This window comes from Schistocerca piceifrons, chromosome 1, assembly GCF_021461385.2.
Source record: "Schistocerca piceifrons isolate TAMUIC-IGC-003096 chromosome 1, iqSchPice1.1, whole genome shotgun sequence".
NCBI classification, from domain to species: Eukaryota; Metazoa; Arthropoda; class Insecta; order Orthoptera; family Acrididae; genus Schistocerca; species Schistocerca piceifrons.
The window spans coordinates 444,808,230-444,832,244 of record NC_060138.1 but is presented as its reverse complement, the minus strand read 5'-3'; the positions used below and the strand labels follow the sequence as shown (position 1 = coordinate 444,832,244).

Here is a 24,015-nt window from a genome sequence, read left to right as displayed (position 1 = left end):
TCAATACTTCTGACATACAGGTACTGGTTTCTGTAATTATGCCTCCGGCTCGTTTCATTTTGAACGCCCCTTACATGAGAAGCGACGCACAAGTATTCTGTTTGCCATCATAAGACAAGTCGTTCTATATTGCGACACATTTTTGGTACATATATACTTCATTATTTATGAAACAATTTTTGAACTGGCACTGTTGTTCATGTTTACCCCAAGTATTGTTTCTCCAAGTTATGTCGCCTTTATTCCAGCTTTACTTTCTGTTGTTTGCTTCATATTTTTGGTATGACTATGCCGATCCGTAGCGTCCTTGGCAGCTCGCGTTGGAATTCCTTCGGAAGGAAGACTGGATAATTACGGTATCGACGTCGGCGCCAGGCGGGTAACTACTTAATCAATGAAGGATCTCATTTCTAGGTCTGCGACTGATAATTTGACATAAACAATTTTCTGCGTCAGTCTCTTGTTTTATTTGCACAACTATGCATATCGATGGTTCATATCATCATCTTCACATGGGAAATGACGAGAATTACTTTGGTTTGCTGGTTAGTGAGGAGAAGGAACGACTTTTTCTTTTTGCAGCAGCAAACCATATGACAAACAGTTTAGTTGTGGTGAGATGAAGAGGAACAAATGAGATATTGTATACTGTTACTTCATGTGTGCAGCGACGTACACATACAACCTCAAGTAATAGCGTTATTGGAGATGGTTTGCTGGGATACTGCGAGTGTCTCCGTAAAAATGAACTCTGAGACTGCATTGGTTGCTAGCGTCACAGTGGTATAGTCTCTAGACGGATGTGGCTCTGGTGATGTCGGAACAGATAGTGACTAACTCCGCTGTACACATTCAGTTAACATTTTGAGATAAAACACATGCTCTTTAGTTCTTGAATATTCGCTAAGATCTCTCTGTTCCATCGTTCGGACAACAATGACCTGTTTCCGTGTATCATATAAACTGGTCTTCAGCACTGTCGTGGTGCACCTCTGCCATCGGTACCACGTCGTGCGCTACTGTTTCCGGCATGGTAGATGACACTGGTACCATTAATCCACGCGTGATACGCTTCCATCACAGAAGTACGCCCAGAGCTCACAGACTTAGCTGTTTGAGAAATCTTGCCTTCCCTTCCATCGAAAACAGACGAAACTATCATTTTGAAAGTGGGGCATACCGTGTACATATAACACAGGCGAGGTAAATGCCTACTGACAGATTGTCTGTGACACTACGTATTTAGTTTGCTGGTGCAGGTCACGACATATACAGCCACTCAATCTTCGAGATGATAATAACGTTACTCCATAAAGAATGTATCATTATTTCGGTATACTTACACACTATCTGATCAGCTACAATTAACTATTTTAAAACGAACTATTTCAACATGCATTGCGATTGAATCAAACTTCCTGGCAGATTAAAACAGTGTGCCGGACCGAGACTCGAACTCGGGATCTTTGCATTTCGCGGGCAAGTGCTCTACCAACTGAGCTACCCAAGCACGACTCACGCCCCGTCCTCACAGCTTTACTTCCAAACTTGCAGTGGCTAAGCCATGTCTCCGTAATATCCTTTTTTTCAGGAGTGCTTGTCCTGCATCGTTCGCACGAGAGCTTCTGCAAAGTTTGGAAGGTAGGAGACAAGGTACTGACGGAAGTACAGCTGTGAGGACGGGGCGTGATCATGCTTGGGTAGCTCAGTTGGTAGAGCACTTGCCCCCGAAAGGCAACGGCCCCGAGTTCGAGTCTCGGTCCAGATAGTTAATCTGCCAGATAGTTTCATATCAGCGCACACTCCGCTGCAGAGTGAAAATCTCATTCTAGCGATTGAATGGTTCTACATAAAAAGAAACAAAAGAGATTCATGTTTCGTCTCTAATTTTACGGTTTTCAGATGGAGCGGTTTTAGGTGATTGTTATAGGACTGCTTTTGCTACGTGCTTCTGTATATGCGCGATGTGACATCCTGCTTGCGATTTTCGGAAATTAAGAAATTAAGCGCGGGAGGGGAGGGGGGACACTGTTGAGAACCGAGTTTTCACATCTCTTTTCTGCAAGGTTAATGCAATATAAAGAGCAGCCTCCACCACTGACAGGTCCACATGTCGCATTTCCAGCGACCAGCAGCGAGGAATATGAGTCACTGTGCAATCTCAATTTTCACCATATCATGCTAATACATGCGTAGTTTTATGCACGATGAAACGTTATACGCTGGAGGGTGAGAGAGAGAGAGAGAGAGAGAGAGAGAGCTAATGGTAAGCCTACAGTTGCGGTGTATGCGGAGGGTTGGAAGGGTGTCTTTATTTTCCATCACTGGCGGGAACGAACAAGAATCCTGACAACACCAGGGAACACTGACTGAATGAAGTTTGCTTGCGGAAGGGATGTTCTATATTTCTACATAGCAATCTCAGCCCTTGCCACCTACAGCGAAGGCCCCGTTCGATCGATAATCAATCACGCTCTTCATTCCTCGCTGCGGTACAGCGCATTCGTCCTCCTGCAACAAAATTTTGCATGTTTACGGCAAAGAGTAGCCGAATTTCAGTTCCATATGTGCGTATAAAGTAAAGACTGAATCTAAAGAAACTGTTTTAAAGAGATTCATCGAGCTACAGTATTTTTTAGCACAAAGTCGCATTTAGGTTCCGCAGAATTTGCTCAGCGGACAGCCGTTTTTAGGTGTAGAAGTATCTACCGTCCAGATTTAGAAATATTGATTATCTTCAGCTTCGTTTTGCGGAAGAGGGGTGAAATATGTAACTGATGTATCACTTCTGCCCGGCGGTGGAAACAGTGAGGTCATACTTAACCATATTAATAATTTTATTTATACATAACATTATGTTCTTCTTTTAGTTCAGTAGACTCAGGATATGTTTGTTACACTACTGGCCATTAAAATTGCTACACCAAGAAAAAATGCAGATGATAAACGGGTATTCAGTGGACAAATATATTATACTAGAACTGACATGTGATTACATTTTCACGCAATTTGATTGCTTAGATCCTGGGAAGTCAGTACCCAGAACAGCCACCTGTGGCTGTAATAACGGCCTTGATACGCCTGGACATTGAGTCAAACAGAGCTTGGATGGCGTGTACAGGTACAGCTGCCCACGCAGCTTCAACACGATACCACAGTTCATCAAGAGTAGTGACTGGCGTGTTGTGACGAGCCAGTTGCTCGGCCACCATTGACCAGAAGTTTTCAATTGGTGAGACATCTGGAGAATGTGCTGGTCAGGGCAGCGGTCGAACATTTTCTGTATCCAGAAAGGCCCGTACAGGACCTGCAACATGCGGTCGTGCATTATCCTGCTGAAATGTAGGGTTTCGCAGGGATCGAATGAAGGGGTCGTAACACATCTGAAATGTAACGTCCACTGTTTAAAGCGCCGTCAGTGCGAACAAGAAGTGACCGAGACATGTAACCAATGGCACCCCATACCATCACACCGGGTGATACGCCAGTATGGCGATGACGAATACACGCTTCCAATGTGCGCTCACCGCGATGTCACCAAACACGGATGCGACCATCATGATGCTTTAAACAGAACCTGGATTCATTCGAAAAAATGACGTTTTGCCATTCGTGCACCCAGGTTCGTTGTTGAATACACTATCGCAGGCGCTCCTGTCTGTGATGCAACGTCAAGGGTAACCGCAGCCATGGTCTCCGAGCTGATAGTCCATGCTGCTGCAAACTTTCAAAAATGGTTCAAATGGCTCTGAGCACTATCCAGTGAAGATCGCGAGACAAGATTTGCTGCGGCTCGAGAACATCAGGCTTTAACTCGGTCTTTGGAAACTTCTTCTGAAAAGGAGGCACGACGTAACTCTGTTCGAGAGTGTTATGCATTATCTGTCTCCTCAGAACCTTTCGCTCACAGAGGGGTAAAGCTACTTCTCTCCAACGTAAGATCATAGAAGCTGAAATTTTGGCGGGAAGTGGCATATATGATTTTTCGTACCCTGAATCTCGCGTGTTCCTAACAGTTTACCGTTTTATTTTGGAGTGTAAGATTACCCGTGAGCTTATGTTATGGCATTATGGTAAACAATGCACAAGGCCAGACGCTATACGTTGAGGGCGTGAACCTTAATGTCAGCTGATGTTAGAACGGCCAGCTCTTTGTAGCACTCTCCCGTGATACTGAAGCAAACAAGCTCTTCCTTCATGTCATCAGCCATACTACATCAAACGTTGTCCACAAAGAAGCTTTATAAGTCGAAATAAATTCCACGCCTACGAAGTACGGCCACAACAACAAAAATAAATAAACAGGTAACCCTGGGTTTCTCAGTTGGTCCTAGAGAATTACTCAAGTGCGGGACCCACACCGTGTAGGACTAAGAGGGAATGCTGAAAGTTTACTAAGGAGGATAGTACGTATGTGACTGGTACTTTTGACCCAGAGTGGCAACACGAAATGTGACTGTCTATCTGGCCCAAGAGCATCATGGAAATGGTGAAAAACCGGAACAGGCAGATGCTTAAAGAAAGACGCCAACTATATCGCCAAAGATGAACTTACAAAGTTACAAGTGCTGCAACTAAGTGAGGTATCAAGGACTATAACACAGCCCTAAATGTATAGCTCCTATAGGAACCACGAAGACAAGATTAGAATATCTATCGAACAGAGGCATTTAACAGTTATTCTTCCCGCGTTCCATAAGCGAAAGCATTAACAAGAACCCTTAATACGTCGTGCTACGGGAGGTGCCCTGTGCCATGCGCTTCATAGTGGTCTGCAAAGTATGGATGTAGATCCAGATTTTTGGTTTTACAGCTAATATCTGTTCCCATACTGAGCTATACCCAGTTGACCAGAAAGTAGAACCGGTTAAAATTTTGTGTGGTTCTGGTTCTGAGGTTTAGCTTGTAAAATAGTAATGAGTATTTCGTAAAATGTTAGTCTGATTTTAGCTCTACACATTCAGAGCTGTGTGTCCGTACAATCCTATGTAATTCTTTGAGGCCTCTTTGTTAATTTGGATCTTCATCTGATATGATACTCCGCTCATTTACTAAAATAAATTTGGAAAACGCTTATTTGCAACAATATCCATGTGAAAATTTTAGAACTTGAGAGTAGTCTTCCATTCTTTAGTGGATTTCCATTTTCTAACGTGATATCCTGCTAGCCATGGATGAAGGCCAACAGGCAGATTCCATATTCCTAGATTTGTGGAAAGCGTTTGACGCGTGAAGCCCACAGCAGACTTAACGATGACAGAAGCATACGGAATAGGTTCCCTGATACGTAAGTGCTCGTTTTCAAGTAATATAACCCAATTTTTGACGTCGAGTGTTCATCACACACAAGAGTATCGTCAGGACTGCCCCAGGGAAGTGTGATAAGATCGCTCTTATTCCCTATACACATAAATGGGAAGGCGTCATTATTTAGTGACTATGAGGATACACGATGGCTTAGACAAAGTTCTACCTGAAGTGACGATTGATAGCTTGCTCTCATCTAGAAAAATACAAGTTAATGCAGATGAGAAGGAAAAACAATACTGCAATATTTGAATACAGCATTAGTAGCGTGCTGCTTAATGTGTGCTGCTTGATACAGTCACGTCGATTAAATATCTAGGCGGATAGTTGCAAAGCGATATGAAATGAGATGACCACTTAAGGACGGTAGTAATGAAAACGAATGGTCGACTTTGGCCTATTGGAAAAATATTAGGAATGTGTGGTCCATCTGTAAACGAAACAACGTACGTATCACTAGTACCACCCATTCTTGAGTACTGATGACATATTTTATATCCCAGCCAGGTGGGATTAAAGGAAGACATCGACGCAATTTAGAAGTGAGCTGCTGTACTCGTTAATGGTCGGTTCTGTACTTGTTGACTGTATGTGCGATAAACGTGCGAGTATTACCGACATGCTTCGTAAACTAAAATGGGATTCCTTGAAACACTACTGGTCAAAAAGGAGGCAGTGAAACAAGATGCCGTAGAATCGCAAAGACAGCAAGGTTCCAGCTTCCTAAGACGACCGCTTATGGTGGCTTCATAATTGCGTAACTTTTTTAAAGTTACAGCACGGGTCGCCAATTCTCCGTTAATCATTAATTGGCCACTTCGCACAAGATTGCCATCGCGTAATTTCACAGCAGTGTTGGAGAGGGTATAAGTATGAATTATCTTATCTTTCCACTCTTACGTCTTCTTCAGCCTTGAGTAAACAAAGTGGTGCTTCTCCTAGGAATCTGATGCAATGCACGGCATCTGTGTAGCCCAGGAGTAAATACGGGCCTGAGTACATTAGTAACTAACCTGTGGAGGAAGAGGTGTAAAAAGGTTTTGTTCTGTTTCAAGTGACAGGTCAATGTCAGTGTCGTGATGCATACAGCAATGGATGAAATGACGACTGTGTGGCACGTACACCGTTAGCAGTAAATTATTAAGCAGTGATGAACAATTAAAAAAATTCTGCATTAGAATATGTTTTTATTATACTATTCACTACGAGTTTCGTCTCTTCATCATCATCATCACCACCACCATCATCATCATCATCATCATCATCATCATCATCACCAAGCACAAGCAGTTTCTTGCAACTGCGTGCGACGTGGTCAGAAATAAATTAAAATCATGGCATCTCAAAAGAAAATAATAAATTCACTTGCATACGTCTTCTTTACAACCAAATTAACGTACCAGACAATAGACTCATTATAACATGAGAAGACCAAAAATGGAGCAGGAAAGGTTGCAGCCAGAATCCAATAAGTTATATGTATTCAAGCAGAACAGTGGTATGACCCTCACAACGATTGTGTAAAAAAGATTATGAATGGATTGGCTTGGTATCTCTCTCTCTCTCTCTGTTACTTTCTGGAAACATTTTGCAACGTCTGAAAGTTCACGGAGGGGAAAAGGACTTGATAAAAATATGTGGCCACTAATTTTTTCTGGTTATGTGATGCGTGAGGTACAGACTGTATTTCGAAGTAAACAGCACTTTTCTCCTTGGATCTAAGACCGTTATCTGTGATTTCCGGCCGGCCGGTGTGGCCGAGAGGTTCTAGGCGCTACAGTCTGGAACTTCGCGACCGCTACGGTAGCAGGTTCGAATCCTGCCTCGGGCATGGATGTGCGTAATGTCCTTAGGTTACTTAGGCTTAAGTAGTTCTACGTTCTAGGGGCCTGATGACCTCAGAAGTTAAGTCCCATAGCGCTCAGAGCCATTTGAACCATTTTGTTCTTTCCGAACACTGGTGGAAGTAGCGAAGACCTCCAGTCTCACTCCTGGTTTACAGCACAGTTGCCGATCTGTAGTGTCGATTCGGAGACTGATCAGCGTCATTTGTACTGGAGCCGACTGGAAAGTTGCTCGTCGGTTTTTTGACGAACTTTGTTGTTGATTCCTCGAACTGTGCTACACTGTATTATAGAGGCGATCTGGATTGGACTGATGCACACTATGCACGGTCGAGTGGTAGGGTACTTGTCGAACGCACATGGCATTTTTTTGGATTAACAGAATGACCAACAGAATGGATAGCAGATTCTGAGAGTGAAAATTTTCACGTATTAGTTGGTAACTGCGGAAGTATTCGCAGCAGTCTCAGAACTTGCAGTCACCCAAAAATTATGTTAGGAACTGAGAGATGACTGAGAATTGAAGTTGAGAATAGAGAAATCAACAACCACACGTAGATAGATCAGAGTCCTCAGGTTGTGGAGTGTTTTTAGTACTAAGCAGAAACACCGGGCCTATAGAAATGCAAAATGAATCAAACTGCGAACTCCTATGGAGGATAGCTACCGAATGTTTCGACCACCAGATTCAGACTCATCAGTCCTAGAATCATTCAAAAACATCTTGCACTCGAAACTACGGAAATACTCCGAGCATACGGTGATAATTTGTCCATTGTCGACAAGGAAAACGGTGAGTAAGTTATCGGCGACGAGCACAAACGATATTGCGAAGTAATACCGAACAACTGCTCCTAAGAAATAGACAGACTGCTCTCAAATCCTCCTCCCTCCCTGCAAATACTAAGAAAAACCTTTGGCTACACATTTTGAGTTAATCTAAAAAAAGCTACAGAAGACCTGGGTGCTTGATAAATAGATCATTTGTCAAAGGTACCTCTCGCACACTAGCCAAAAGGAAAAACAGGCATGGAACGATTTTGTGAAGGGAATAGTGATGATTACGATGATGATTTCTTGGCCATCTGAAGAAGTGCATGTCTGTCCGCCAACTGCATTCCCCCACTTATCATGGATAAATATTAACCTTAGTCATCTGATGAGGGATTTGGTGACCGTCTCAAAATTTTCGGGAATGGTATACTCTCAGACTAGGTAGACCAAATTAGATGTCCATTCAGAAACAACGAAACCTAGTATTACCACTCCTCATGTGATGACAAATCGAAGAGCTGACAACTGACTTTTGATTTTTTCGCCGTTTAAATTGAAATTAAGTGTTGGAAATGTTGACGGTTTTCCACTCACCAGTGCCCTGTACTAGTAACACGATTTCCCAGTGACTATGATAAGCAATTTTTCGACATCTATAATATGTTACTAAATACAAGAGAGGACAAGAATGAATTTTTTTTCTTTATTTGATTTTAGAACTGTATGTTTTCAGCGCCTTCAACTTTTCTAAACTTGAAATCTCGTTTTGGAACCTGTTAATGACAGTTCATCAACCAAACATTCTGAATTACGTACTTCTTAGTGAGTTTTCAGCCTAAACTTCTGGAAGTGGTTTAGTTATTTTTTTCCCTGTTGGTCTGTTTAGGGGCCCTGTACGGAAGGCAAATGATCGACTTCGATTTATTGGGAGAAATCTGGGAAAGTGTGCTTCATCTGTAAAGGAGGCCGCGTATAGGAGGCTAGTGCGACCCATTCTTCAGAATTGCTTGAGTGTTGGGATCTCCACCAGGTCGGATTAAAGGAAGATACCGAAGCAGTTCAGAGGCGGGCTGCTAGATTTGTTAGCGGTAGGTTCGAAGAACGCGCAAGCTCTACGGAGATGCTTCGGGAACTCAAATGGGTCTTTTTGAGGAACAGTATTGAGATAATTTACACTACTGGCCATTAAAATTGCTACACCAAGAAGAAATGCAGATGATAGACGGGTATTCATTGCACAAATATATTATACTAAAACTGACATGTCATTATATTTTCACGCAATTTGGGTGCATAGATCCTGAGAAATCAGTACCCAGAACAACCACCCCTGGCCGTAATAACGATGTTGATACGCCTGGGCATTGAGTCAAGCAGAGCTTGGATGGCTCAAAAATGGTTCAAATGGCTCTGAGCACTTTGGGACTCAACTGCTGTGGTCATCAGTCCCTTAGAACTTAGAACTACTTAAACCTAACTAACCTAAGGACATCACACACATCCATGCCCGAGGCAGGATTCGAACCTGCGACCGCAGCAGTCGCACGGTTCCGGACTGCGCTCCTAGAACCGCGAGACCACCGCGGCCGGCGCTTGGATGGCGTGTACAGGTACAGCTGCCCATGCAGCTTCAACACGATACCACAGTTCATCAAGTGTAGTGACTGGCTTATTGTGACGAGCCAGTTGCTCGGCCACCACTGACTAGACGTTTTCATGTGGTGAGAGATCTGGAGAATGTGCTAGTCAGGGCAGCAGTCGAACATTTTCTGTATCCAGATAAGCCCGTACTGGACCTGCAACATGCGGTCGTGTATTATCCTGCTGAAATGTAGGATTTCGCAGGGATCGAATGAAGGGTAGAGCCACGGGTTGTAACACATCTGAAATGTAACGTCCACTGTTCAAAGTGACGTCAATGCGAACAAGAGATGACCGAGACGTGTAACCAATGGCACCCCATACCATCACACCGGGTGATACGCCAGTATGGCGATGACGAATACACGCTTCCGCCGGCCGGGGTGGCCGAGCGGTTCTAGGTGCTACAGTCTGGAACCACGCGACCGCCACGGTCGCATGTTCGAATCCTGCCTCTGACATGGATGTGTGTGACGTCCTTAGGTTAGTTAGGTTTATGTAGTTCTAAGTTCTAGGGAACTGATGACCTCAGCAGTTAAGTCCCATTGTGCTCAGAGCCATTTGAACCATTTGAATACACGCTTCCAATGTGTATTCACCGCGATGTCGCCAAACACGGATGCGACCCATCATGATGCTGTAAACATAACCTAGATTCATCCGAAAAAATGACGTTTTGCCATTCGTGTACCCTGGTTGGTCGTTGAGTACACCATCGCAGGCGCTCCTGTCTGAGATGCAGCGTCAAGGGTAACCGCAGCCATGGTCTCCGAACTGATAGTCCATGCTGCTGCAAACGTCGTCGAACTGTTCGTGCAGTTGGTTGTTGTCTGGCAAACGTCCCCAACTGTTGACTCAGGGATCGAGGCGTGGCTGCTCGATCCGTTACAGTCACGCGAATAAGATGCCTGTCATCTCAACTGCTAGTCATACGAGGCCGTTGGGATCCAGCACGGCGTTCCGTATTACCCTCCTGAACCCATCGATTCCATATTCTGCTAACAGTCATTGAATCTCGACCAACGCGAGCAGCAATGTCGCGATACGATAAACCGCAATCGCGATAGGCTACAATCCGACCTTTATCAAAGTCGGAAACGTGATGGTACGCATTTCTTCTCCGTACACGAGGCATCACAACAACGTTTCACCAGGCAACGCCGGTCAACTGCTGTTTGCGTATGAGAAATCGGTTGGAAACTTTCTTCGTGTCAGCACGTTGTAGGTGTCGCCACCGGCGCCAACCTTGTGTGAATGCTCTGAAAAGCTAATAGTTTGCATATCACAGCATCTTCTTCCTGTCGGTTAAATTTCGCGTCTGTAGCACGTCATCTTCGTGGTGTAGCAATTTTAATGGCCAGTAGTGTAGAAAACCGGTATATCAAATTGACTGCAGAATGATTTTACTGCCGCCACGTAAGGACCACGCAGATAAGATTAGAGAGATTAGGGCTCGTTGGGAGGCGTATAGATGTTCGTTTTCCCCTCGCTTTATTTGAGACTGGAGCAGGGAAGAGAAGACTACTAGTGGTGCAATGTACTCTCCGCCACGCACCATACGGTGGTTTGCGGAGTACAGATGTAGATGTAGAAGTTAAGGTTCACAAGGAAAACAAGTAGGAACAAGTTGTAAAGCAAATCACTAGAATTAGTTTAAAGATGCACCAGAAATTGTAAATCACTCAGAATTTTGTAATGGGAATTCAGATCCGCCTCAGCACTTTTGTGATATCATCACAGGCTACTTTTATTCTGCTCTTATTACCTGCGTTCCTGGGATCTATAGAACCCTCTCTACTGTATATCGGTAGCTCGTCACCTGCAAAGTTATTTAGAAGAGCCCGTACTTATCTGCGTCCCTCCTCTGTTGTGGAAACAGACTTACGATGCATATTTTTGAGGAGCTTCACTCACACGTTACATTTGTTCACTTAAGGTAACACAGTGTTTGGCTAAATGGTTCAAATGGCTCTGAGCACTATGGGACTTAACTGCTGAGGTCATTAGTCCCCTAGAACTTAGAACTAGTTAAACCTAACTAACCTAAGGACATCACAAACATCCAAGCCCGAGGCAGGATTCGAACCTGCGACCGTAGCGGTCTTGCGGTTCCAGACTGCAGCGCCTTTAACCGCACGGCCACTTCGGCCGGCCACAGTGTTTGTGCTGCCTCTGTGTGTGTAGTCCACTTTGATGTTCACAACCACTACAGAACTAAAACAGTCTCGGATTTAAAAATAGTCAACAAGGGCTAGACACGCAGCAGTAATATAAACATCATGTTTTGTGAAGTGAAAGAGTGTAAGGTACGAGTGGAGTTTCTTAAAAACCTGTACTGTGGTGTTTTCGTGTGTATTTTTACATTAGAGGAGCATCCAAATAAGGACGGATATTTCGAAAATAACTTTGTAGATGATAAGCTACCGATATACAGCATTATAGAGAGGATCCTACGGGGCCCTGGAGTGTAAAAAATGAGATCTGAATGAAAATACCCATTGATGGCGGCACAAAGTTTCTGAAACATGTGTGGACATTTATAAGTAACCGTTGTTTTCATGATAGGTGGACCTAAATTCCTGTAATTCAGTCCGAAAACACGGTTACTGCTAATGATTCTAAACTGCTCTAACGGTTATTTAGAACTGCGTCCTTATCAGTACTTCTGAAATGTCTCAAGCACTGGACCACTTCATTCACTAAAAATTCAGTTAACTAAACGAAGCTTCGAAAATTAACATTGCGTAAATAACTAACTGATGAAATGATAACAAAGTGTTTGAAAAGCTTCTGGTGATGTCGGTGGTTTTAAAGAACCCAGTGAAACGATGCTGTTCGACTATACGAGCACTGGCTGAAAGCGAGCAGTCAGCTTATTGTAGTGGCAAGAGGCACTGATGCGGCTCGGTCGGATAATGTAGCTAAAACTTGGACTTCTAGTGTCCAGAGAGGAAGGGCATTGGGGCGTAGCAGTTAATGGAATGCCGCAGAGAAGAAAATCAGCCTCTGGCTGTTCCCTCGAGACAACGAGCGCATTCCTCACGCCGTGCCGGCCGCCGGCAGAGTTGGCGGACTGAGGCATTCTTTGTGCAGCACCAAAGTGCCGCGAGCGAGCTGCGCAGTCTGCACCAGGCAGTAATTAGCTGCCGGCGGCAGTTTGCTTCTTCGCTGAGTGATACACAGCATACTTTTTTAGGATGTGCGAGACATGAGGGCTTTCTAGACGAGCCGCTTAAGAGCGAGTTGTTTAAAGCTCGCAGTATCGAAAAGCAAAAGGAAGGAAGGATGACCGGGGCTTAATGGGTCATGAACGGCGAGGTCAATAGAGACAGACCACAACCTATGATTAGACAAGAATGGGCAAGGAAAAATGGCGTGCCATTTTCAAAGTGACCTTGTCGGACTGTCGAATACATGTATGTCGAGTGGACAGCATAGAACAAATTAATTCGTTTCGTAGATGCGTAGTGACTAGAAGCTCATACAGGAGCGGATCCGAAGGGGAGAAAGGGTTTTTTTTGGGGGGGGGGGGGGAGGTCATGATTCTTCCCCCCCCCCCTCCTCCCCCCCCTCCCCCAAAAAGCGAAATCACAGTACCAGCCACTGATAAAAACAATTATTATGATTTTATTTTTATTATTATTTAAATCCTAGGCATCGGCAGCATATTTAAAAAGTGTGTTGCTGTAAGTTACATTTGGGGGGGGGGGGGGGGGGACGAGGCAGATACTAAAGACTGTGATCGCCCGCTACCCTATTACCATAGACCACCTTTCCTATCCTCATAAAGCAAGTTACTTATTCCGTATGTAAGGCCACAACGAAGGAAGCCAATCCACTATATGGTCAGCAGCCCGCACATCCTTGGCTGAAATCAAGAAAGAGCTTCTAGACAACTACTGAGGCTCTCATCGAGAATCCACATGCGGCAAGGATCTCGCGATAGCGGGAGAAATGTCGATATTTGGGAGAATGGATGGCTCCAAAGGAAGAACTTCCGCCTGGACATTCGGAGAACTGGTCAATATGGAGGTCTCTCAATAGATTACGATCAAAACACAACGAGATGCAAGACCAATCTGCGGACTTGGGGTTTCTCTGTGGACTCAGTTCTTTGCCAGTGTGGCGTTGAGCAGACTAACAGCCACTTCCTTCAGCGTTTCTCATCACCAACCACCTGCACCATGCAATACCTTATGAGAGATACACCACACAAGTATCCAATCTTTGGTCTTCTTTTGTGTAAAATTATGTCAACACACACACACACACACACACACACACACACACACACACACACACAGATATGCACGATAAATAAATATTCCGTATGTAGTATATTTTGAGCTATTGGTTCGGACTGTATTACCTTGAAAATACCTGCATCATAGTGAGATGATCCCTGGAAGAATAAAGATAAATTAATTAATTAATCGAACCTTCGATCTGCGGCTGACCTCGTGGATGTGGTAATGGCAGAAAATAAAAATTCATAACATAAATTTTGTATGGAACTTGACTGCGTTTACATTCAATAAAATTTTTCTGTTTTTGTGACCGCATTGTCAGTATATATAAAACTACTGGCGTATGGTGCGGTATGTCATAGACTAAAACATCCGGATTCCTATGTAGTGGATGGGTCGGCTTCTCCTAATGTTGAGAAAAAAGATTCCGAGCTTTTCCGCTCACCTGAAGATGTGGCCTCTAGTGCCAATAAGCCGACAATGATTCAGTAATAAAGGACTACACACAGCTTAAGCGGTTTATTAATACTCAAGATGACTACTCATAGCTGTGGTTGCCTTGCCTACAAGTTACCTACTTTTACAAATTAATCCATTTATTAAACATTTATTTCCGCTTGTTGTTGTGGTCTTCAATCCAATGACCAGCACATGAATCTCCGAATGACTACTGCAACTTACATACATTTGAACATGTTTGCTGCATTCATACCTTGGACACACTCTGTTTGTACAACGCTCTTCCCGCCCACACACTTACCTAAGTTATTAAACCGACGAAACCTTGACGTTTCAGGATGCGTGATAACATCCTTTTCCTTCTTTTAATCAAATTGAGCTAAAATTACTTCTTGCCACAGTTGAAAAGTTTCTCTTCTCTTCCTGTCTGAACTACTTATCGGACACGTTTCACTTCCGTACAAGGAGACACAGCAGGCAAATTCTTCTAGAAAAGCGTTCCTAACACTTCAGTTTATATTAGATTTTAAGAAATTCGTGTTTATACTTTTTATTCCAGTTACGGATCACAATTTATTTTAAATATTATCTGAATAGTTTCGGTCCATAATGATCATCTTCAGACGTACAAAACACAAACTTATCGTACAAAGTACACCGAAATTACAAAATAAGGCATCAGAAATCATTTCAAGCATTCACGGAGCAGTCACAGACTTGAGCGAACACAGTTGTTCGCTAATCATTATTGACTCGGCATATGTGAAAATGATGCAATCAAAATAGCGAGCGAGACAAGTTTTGTCGTGTATGTATAAATAGACGAGAGACATGCACATTCTATGAAGAGACTTTAGGACTGCCGTGCAGCGACGACTGGCTTGCCTGCGGTGTGGCACGCTACGTGTCGCTACCGCACAGCGGGAGGCCTACTCATGGCTTGTGCATTAGCCATTTATGTAATTAACGAATACACAAAATCATTTCTGTGGGTGTCAGTAAAGTGTGCTACCAGAGCACTAGCATATATGCTGTATTGTAAAGAAAAGGGAAGCTGTACTTCCTATCATTAATACATATATTACAAAACAGGTCTGAAAATAACATTGCGCAGTTTAAACTATAATTGAACTAAAACCAGTGTGCAGAATAAGCCCTAAAACACAGTACGCACAAGCACATTCACAAAACGAACATCCTACCACTACAACCCTGTGACACGAGAGCTCTCTTTGCATTCTGGGACAGACATCAAAAATATTTCACGTCATTACGAAAAAGTGTCAATACGAATTAAAAGGCAATAGCTAATTATGAATCAAGGCTTCAACCAGGACGAGCGAAATACGATAGTACATCCTACTTCATGAACAGCAATAGACACCCAGCTTTACAGTTGCGTGATGGAATGGAGAGGCTACTGTCAAACAGAATATATTAAGCGTAATTGTGTCCATACCAATTGTTTATATGAGCTACAGATAAAATTCATGGTAAGTAAATAGAAGCGTCGACAAAATAATTAAAACAGCCATCACATATGGGCGCGTAAATTGCGTCCGTGCAAGATTCTGCTGGAGCTTCGCTACAGATACAATCTGCTCATCAGAGCTGTAACATAAAACGAAAGTACAGTTAAAATGTATTACAAAGAGCCATCACACAGCAGCATCTGAAACTCTTTACACATTACAGCCAATTAAACATTTTTCTGCCCTAAGGCATAGACAAGATAATACTTGGGGAGAAAAACCTTCGATATGCATTGAGTGCTGTATGTATTAATTTATCTTGATACAAAACATGTATAGATTTAGGTAACATAGGTAGCTTGAGGCTCGAATAAAATAAAATATGAACGCCTCAAGCACATCCATGCAAAGTACTGTTGGAGCTTCAGTACGCTTACACACTGCTCATCAAAGCTGTAGCATAAAAGAATAGGTAGGTATAATTACATTACAATGAATAGTTAATTCCTTATAACATATTTATGGTTGCCAGAAGTATACGGAAAATCTCTTCTGTCTCGTGTATATGTTTGTGTAGCCATATATCCAACCTTTTCAGAGTAACGTATTTACTGATTGGCTCCAAACTATTTATTAATGTCAATTAAAGTTTCATTAGGGACTATTTTTTAAACTTTCTTCAATTAGCGATTTATAACACCATTCTGCATCATCCAGTAATTTTAATGACGATAGGTCACTAGTAGAGACAAGAGAATATTAGAGTTGTAAGATGGCGCTTTGGCATAACGGTATCCTAACCAGATGACGACTAACACCTTAACACATGGGTTTTTCCTACTGGTATCCTTTATTACGTACTAGAGAGGTATGAAGATAAACAGCTTGCAGTATGAAACTTCCTGGCAGATTAAAACTGTGTGCCGGACCGAGAATCGAACTCGGGACCATTGCCTTTCGCGGGCAAGGGCTCTGCCATCTGAGCTATCCAAGCACGACTCACTACCCATCCTCACAGCTTCAATTCTGCCAGTATCTCGTCTCCTACCTTCCAAACTTCACAGAAGCTCTTCTGCGAACCCTGCAGACTAGCACTCCTGGAAGAAAGGATATTTCGGAGACATGGCTTAGCCACAGCCTGGGGGATGTTCCAGAATGAGATTTTTCATTTTGCAGCGAAGTGTGCGCTGGTATGAAACTTCCTGGCAGATTAAAACTGTGGGCTGTGGCTAAGCTATGTCCCCGTACTCGCTTCGGCGGTACATATACTAAAATTGGAACGATACAGAGAAGATTAGCATGGCCCCTGCGCAAGGATGACACAGCCGGCACGGTAATTCAGCGTGTTCGGTCAGAGGGTTAGCTGCCCTCTGCAATAAAAAAAACTGAGGTAATGGATAAACGACGAACTGAAACTGGGATCTTGCGACGTCCGTCACGAGCAGATGCAACGAACGAAAACGAACAAATTGAGATATATATAAAAAAGATGGTAGAGCACTTGCCCGTGAAAGGCAATGGTCCTGAGTTCGAGTCTCGGTCTGGCCACACAGTTTTAATCTGTCAGAAAGTTTCATACCAGCACACACTCCGCTACAGAGTGAAAATCTCATTCCAGCTTGCAGTATTTCTTGCTACGCCATAATATTGCAAGTTAAGTAATGAAACTTGCTATTCAGGAAGTCAAAAGTTATTGACGTCTAATAGATACAAAGAGCGATTCGCAATTAAATTGTAAAATGTAATATATTTCCTCTTCTAAAACTCTGCCTTGTATTGATCATTTGGTACAACTTAGAACAGGGTGCAGAATTTGGAGTCGGATCCGGACATCTACATTTTCCGAGAAATTCTCTTACAGAGTCAGATTTGAAGCTTCAGGTACATTAAGCAGATCCACTACGAACGTAATAAAGCATAAGCTCAGAACGAAAGGACTACTGCGTGCGAAACGGTAGTGCCCAGGTTCTACTCGGGACGGTACATACAATTAATGTATCTGCACATTTCATACAATGTGTAATTAAATAGTTCGTAAAAATACACTCGATTCCGTAAAGAAGTGTTCCGCAGTTTATAATGCTTCTCGATACAAAATAGAAACACGGTAACAATCAATTGTGTCGGCGCCACAATAATGCATTGGAATTTAGGACCATTACAACCGTTTCGAAATTTCTAACATTCCATGTCAACAAATATCGAAAGTGTAAAAATATTCCGACACAGGAAGCTTCACACGGAATTCAAAGGTGTTCGATATTTTGCGTAATTAATCAATATGCAGTATATGATTAAAGCGAATAGTAAAGTTGAGATACTAGTAAGCGTTCTAGCTGCAGAGAATGGCTACGGGAGCGATGCCAGCTGGATCACTATGCCGCAAGGAAATATGAAAGGTCGAGGTCAGTATCTGTGTGCATCTTACTTCTTACTTCATATTGCCTTCATTAACTAAAAATATTTGTTTTGCAGACGGCAAATACAAGAGTGCCTTCATGTGTGTGTGTGTGTGTGTGTGTGTGTATGTGTGTGTTCGTAGTTTCCACTAACATGGTCTCTCTTCTCTTTCTCTTTTTATAGGACTGTGTTTCTTTTAGCATGTAGTCTGCGTTTCATTACGGATTTGCGAGTGTTAGCGGTAACAGTGTGTCTGCTGATTTGCGACGGCGGTGCCTTGGGATTCCTCGTAGCTAGTTGCAGTTACAGCCAGGCGGTATACTGCTAAGGTTTAAGGACTCACTAATACCAGAACATTTACAATATCTGACGATGATTGTTCTTCAGATAATCAGTCAACGACGTCTCCGCGTATTCGGAACTCGTAAAGCAGTAGCAATTTTTCGTACCATGTTCGTGTTTGCATATAGTAAGTTCCTCCTCTACCACTGTCAGCATCACACGGCGCTAATTCAAAGCACCGAAAATATATGGAGTACGAACTTTGCCAATTAGTCAAAAAGCCTAGTTATTAATTCAGGCTATATTGCATCACAACCTACTACATTGTGTTTTGGAGAGGATATTCTCTGCAAATTATCTGTGATGGAAAGGACACGAAAATAAAGTAGGAAGCTATTCCATCTGCAGGAATACAAATTGCTTGTGCTTGTTGCTTACGTCACCAAGTGTGTTGCTTTCACTTCGCACACTCAGTCCTGAATTCTCCAGGAGCGTCCACGGGTGTAGCTAATTTCTGTACCCGGGTCCTCGTACCAGTCTTTATGTTTTGAAATAGTCAGTGCTTCATCTGTCGCCGATTTGTTTGCTTTGTGCCTACATTAAAGAGTCGCAGATAGCGCAGAGTCTCTTAATTTTCTGAACTGAAAAAAAAAAAAGGGAAACACCAGATTTTAGTCATATACGTTAGACTTCTTTGCTGCTCTTCATTTCAGTTATCCTATTCCAGTAAGGTACATGTATCTTCTAGGCTTCATCTCCTATGTTACTAATCATACTAATCATTTGGCGCTCCTTTGATGCTCGCAGCAGCTAATATTGGAGGTCTTAACACATGTTTTCACCAATTATCGTCCCCCCCCCCCCAGAACAGTTTTTTTGTATATTTCTTCGTACATACCGTGAAAAACATTTTATTTCCTTCTTAACCACCCAGTCTAACATTCACTAGCATCATATTAAACTTCTTTATCTTCTTTACCCATTTTCCGGAAGTCAGAAACTCACTTCCGCGCACCTGTGTAATATAAAGATAAACGATATTTGCTAAAGTTAATGTCTGTCTCTTGTTTATTATACTTCTAACGCCGAGTATATGCTTGTCCTATTGTGTCTGAGTCATACCTCTTCAGCTTGTGGGGCACCAGGACAAAGTACAGATGAAACGCCCGAGAGAGCTTCAGAAAATCAGTGATGTCTTTGAAATTTCTCCAGTGTCTACAACAGCGCCAGTTTCATGTCTGTAGCAAGATGTTTGCTGTCGTTACTGTTTCCTACACTACAGCATCATATTGTTTTATTTTTATAAGAAGTAGTTTTTACGACATGCGTAAGTGGATGTCTATTTGAGTACATATTTTAGCAGGAGAGGAGGTTAAGGAATGCACACGTCTTACAACCACGGCTATAGGGGTAGTGTGGTCGGGGTAGAGGGAAATCAATCTGATTTACTCATTTCGCAGTATGAAAGGCGTCTTCGAAGAGTGGAGGTCGTGCCGGCCTAATTAGTGATGATACGCGGACAGCTGACCTCTACTGGCGTGTTCGTGTACAGTGTTCCAGTCTTGGCTTTTCGGTGACGCCGTGAGCCGTAAACATGAGCAAATCATTGCCGCCTGGCTGTGTCCTTCATTATCTGTAATTACGCTGACGCGCCGCGCCCGCGCAACTGTGTTCACGGATGTCCTCTTGTTTTGCACGCTGCGCGCGGCCGGCGGGCCGCCCTGACCTGCCGCTGGTTCCTCTACTCTCTACGGCAAGTAAGCAGCGCCTCCTGCCATGGTTGCTTGCAGCTGACGCACAACACCAAAGCTCTGCAGCGCTCAGCAACACGGGCAGCCACAGTGCGCAGACAGCTTCTGCATGACGAAATTTATTTCTTTATCAACGAAGGCTATCACGACCTGTTTATTTTGGTTGCTTATCAATCTTCCAGGTCGTATGGTCATGGCCCATGAAACTCTTTTGTCCGCGACGTTTCGTCCAGAGCTGCGTTGGATAAGGGTGCTTTTGGTTTCGCTGATATGTCCGACGTTGGAGAGCGACATAGGTACCGCCTGCCTGCAAGACTCAACGGAAATAGGAGCACCTCTTATGAGGTACAACGCTGCTCTGGACGAAACGTCAAGGACAAAAGAGTTTCATGGATAACGACCGTACAGCCCAGAAGATACACCAGCAACTAGTTTATCAGCTTGCTGTTCGTCAAGCCAATGTTCACCAGCATCTATTCACCAACGTCGAGATTTATATATGGTGGTGGGTGTTCCTGGTACCGCTTTCTCTTACCTCTTTCCCAGTTACATTGGTGAACGGAGCGTGGGAAGAACGATTGACGATAAATTCCATATGAACATTACTTCTCTTTTATAATATATATTATTACAATCTTAGTAGCACATATTCAATCTTGATTACTAGTTTCGATGATAAGCAATGATCGTTTTCAGATCTAAAAATAGAACGAAACGAAATTTAATAAATATTCATTTCTAAGATGATATAGATAGAAAAATATTTAAAAGTAAAGACAATATTGTACCTGTATATTCAAATTACATAGACTGATATTGTTTAAAATATAAAATACATAAAACGGTACCTGATGCATTAATGTTGTAATTTATAAAAGTTTAAAATACTGAACTATAAGTGTAGTTTCCGCCAGAGGGCGTCGGAGGCGTGTTGCGCTCGTGCACGTTGGGCTAGGTCTGTTTGTGACCGCGCTGCAACGAATGCGGCGAGCTGCTAAGGCCTTGTTTTGCCGAGTGCGGCTGAAGTAGAGTCGTAAAACTATCCTAGGCTACCGCAGATAAGTAATCGTAGACGATGGCAATTTTCTCAGTACTTTTGGTCAATTAAGGTCGTAATCGCGTTACCTTTACGTTGGATGTGTTGCATATTTATCGGGCGTTACCACATTTCGATTACCTTGATTGCGTATGCGATCAGTGTATTACTAGATCCCCCTAGAGACAGGACTAGAAACTGAGTGAAGATATATAAATGGCCTCGTAACCTACTGAACATTTGTGTTCTACACAGGTATCCTCCTGTCTGTTACTTACAAATAAACACTACTGATTGCAAAATTGAAGCTATCAATATATGATTCAGGATTTATTCGAAAATTGTTGATTTGTAACGTGAAACAGTGGGGCTCTGTAGTACTGATAAAGAAACAATACAGATTTATCATATAGCTCTATGAAACGCAATACCCTAAAAAAAAATCCACGCAAAACTAAAACACTAGAGACATCTATTCAATACTTCGTGGAATGTATATGAAACATGTTTAAGTTATTCATAAACAACTTTCTCAGTTGTATAATAATGACATGGAACTCGGGCCTTTGATCGTAATGAAGAACTTTCTGTTGAGTACAAAAACAACAAAACTCTATGGCGTAATAGTCAGGTTGCTATTCCACCACTCAAGGGTGTCTCTAGACACGTCTGCGGCCTGAAGTCTCATATCCTGGAAGATAGTTGTCTTTAGTGATTAGTCCCGCTAGCCGCCCTGAGCTTACATTTCAGCAAGATAATTCCCGTCCGCACACGACGAGATTATCTACTGCTTGTCTTCGTGCCTGCTAAATCCTACCACAGCCAGCAATTGGTATGATGCTGCCCGCCACGAATTCCTCTCCTGTGACAGCCTTATCATCTCAGAGTAGCAGTTGCAGCCTATATCCTCAGTTATTTGCTGGATATATTCCAATATATATCTTTCTCTGCAGTGCTTACTCTCTACAGCCCCCTCTAGTACCATCGAAGCTATTCAGTGGTATCTTAATAGATATCCTATCATCCTGTCCCTTCTTCCTGTCATGTTTTCCATATGTTCCTTTAGCCGGTCGCGGTGGCCGCGCGGTTCTAGGTGCTTCAGTCCGGAACCGCGCGACTGCTACGGTCGCAGGTTCGAGTCCTGCCTCGGGCATGGATGTGTGTGATGTCCTTAGGTTAGTTAGATTTAAATATTTCTTTGTTCTGGGGGACTGATGACCTCCGAAGTTAAGTCCCATAGTGCTCAGAGTCATTTGAACCACATGTTCCCTTCCTCACCGATTCTGAGCAGAACATTCTCATTCCTCACTTTATCAGTACATATCCTTTTCAACGTTTTTCTGCAGCACCACATCTCCAATGCTTCGAATCTCTTCTGTTCCAATCTTCCCACAGTCATTTTGCACTACCATACAATGCTGTGCTGCAAACGTACATTATCAGGAAATTCTTCCTCAAATTAAGCCGCGCTGGGTAGCTGAGCGGTCTGAGGCGCCTTGTCACGGCGCCTTGTCTTAGGTTCGAGTCCTCTCTCGGGCATGGGTGTGTGTTGTCGTTAGCGTAAGTTAGCAAGTTAGATTAAGTAGTGTGTAAGCTTAGGGACCGATGACCTCGGAAGTTTGGTCCCCTAAGACCTTACCACAAATTTCCAAAATTTTCCTCAAATTAAAACCTATGTTTGATATAATAAACTTCTCTTAGCGAGGAATGCCCTTTCTGCCTGTGCTAGTCTGCATTTTATGTTCTCCTAGCTCCGTCCGTCATAGATTATTTTGTTATCGAGAGAACAGAAATTGTTAACTTCATCTACTTCGTGATCACCACTTCTGATTGTAAGTATCTCACTATTCTCATTTCTGCTACCTCTCAGTACTTTCCTTCTCAATCCATGTTGTGTACTCATTAGACTGCTCATTCCATTCAACAGATCCTGCAATTCATCTTCACTTTCACTGAGGATGGCAATGTCATCAGCGAATCTTGCCGCGGATATCCTTTCATCCTGAATTTTAATTCCATTTCTGAACCTTTCTTTTATTTCCGTCATTGCTTCTTCGACGTATACAATGGCGGCGAAACACTACATCCCTATCTTATACCCTTTTTAATCCGAGCTTTCCACTCTTTATCTTCCATTTTCCGTCTTGGCGCTTGTACGTACTGTATATTACTCATCTTTCCATATAATGGGAGAGGAAAGTAATCTAGCGGAATCGAGTGACTGTCCGTCATGGAGTTACTGTCTGCCACGAAGTTTCAAAATAGCGTACACTCCGCTGCAGGGTGGATGATTCGTTCTGGAAACTATCTCTAGGTAAGGCAAAGCCGTTTCTTTAAGATATACTTTCGTTCAAGTATAGTAGTCCAGTCAGGTATGTAGCATAAGTGAAGTCAGCAAATTAGGAGAGAGGTACTGGCAAAATTCAAGCTGTCGATACAGCCACAACGGCAAAAATTAGTGACGAACAGATGGTTGGCAGTGCCTTTGTTTGAGACTGAAATTACAACTGTCTTACAACAGTGGCCAAGAACAATTATAATGAATCTGACGTGACGAATTATTTATAAAACTGAAACAGAAAAGAGTAAAATTAGAATAGTACAAGATCTTCAGTAGACTACATTCGTCACGATGACATTAAATGATTTCGGTGCCGAAAATTTCATGTAAATATTGCATGTAGAACGAACAACTCGCTGAAATCAAGACCACGATACAAATTAGCTAATAATAATAGGAAAACATGCACCCAGTTGTTGGCGCAATTACATGGGAAGACTGCAGTAAAGTCAGAGAAACGT

At 42.9% G+C, this 24,015-nt stretch overlaps 1 protein-coding gene and 2 non-coding genes across 3 annotated transcripts in view; all 3 read left to right on the top strand.

The window, feature by feature from the left end:
- Positions 1-24,015, top strand: part of LOC124791505 — a 528,144-nt gene that overhangs the window by 361,799 nt on the left and 142,330 nt on the right.
- On the top strand, positions 1,695-1,768 carry Trnas-cga. The gene has a single exon. It is a non-coding gene; the product is annotated as a tRNA-Ser (tRNA).
- LOC124721692 lies at positions 16,989-17,095 on the top strand. The gene has a single exon (XR_007006376.1). It is a non-coding gene; the product is annotated as a U6 spliceosomal RNA (small nuclear RNA).